Genomic DNA, 1039 nt, shown 5'->3' with positions numbered 1-1039 from the left:
TATGTTAAAATACATGTTAAATAGCTTTATATTCCCATAGCAACCATTTCTATAGACGGTCTAGATTTTTTTTTAAATCTAATTTACCTGGTTTAAAGTGTTGACGTGAGTCAGAGAAGCGTCCTGTTTAAACTCTGCTCATGAAGAGCTCACATCACCCTACAGCACCCTATAGACGAATCCACAGACGCGCTGCCTGTAGTCATAACTGCGGTGTCAAGCGGCTGCCGCTCCGCACCGCAGCTACAGGCAGTCTGTGGATTTGTCTATAGTGAGGTGTCTTATCCTTCCTGTTGGACGGAAACCTTGTATCTCCATGTTTCAGCATTTAATGTTTTTTTTGTTTTTTTGTAAATGAATGCCCTACTTCGTCATACAAATATAAAAGTAGCAAAAATGTCAAAAGTTATTTTACTGAACCAATGAAAAGTATTAACAAGAGCTTGTGACTACAAATTAAGTACTACATTGTACCAATTGGACGGTTTAAAAAAAAAAGAAACATTTCCTGAAAAGTAACCGTTTTGGACATGCAAGGTTTCCACCCGACAGTGACGATTAAGCGCACCACATTTGGTCAAAATGTGCTTTCAGTAAAAGGAAGTACCAAAGAAGTACACCAAAAAAACTGAACATAAAAAAAGCATAAGTCCAGTAGGAGTAGCTTTTTTTTATCAATAATTGGGCGTGTCCAAAGAACCTGTCGCTCAAGTCTCTGGCTGGTGTGCCTGTTTGGCCGTGACAAAAACAGGCCATTTGAACAGGAGCGCATTTTGAAATCTAAAATGTAAAATAGCAGCTGTAGATGAGAAATAGGTCTATATTTAGTTACTACATAATAACCTATTTATGGATAAAAGAATCATAGAACGTTTATAAACAGGCTGCTAAATAACTGAACAAGCTGTCTGCTCGCTACCACTGCTTGCTCCCCAGGGAGTCAGTCTGAGGAGACACTATCACTATCACCGCAAAGCAGGACCACCGCAGAGTTCAGAGTTCAGACCACCGCAGCTGGAGGTCCTTGATTCCTTATTAT

This window comes from Gymnoscopelus microlampas (assembly GCF_963454915.1).
Source record: "Gymnoscopelus microlampas genome assembly, chromosome: 11".
NCBI classification, from domain to species: domain Eukaryota; kingdom Metazoa; phylum Chordata; class Actinopteri; order Myctophiformes; family Myctophidae; genus Gymnoscopelus; species Gymnoscopelus microlampas.
Note: the sequence above shows the minus strand (reverse complement) of the source record.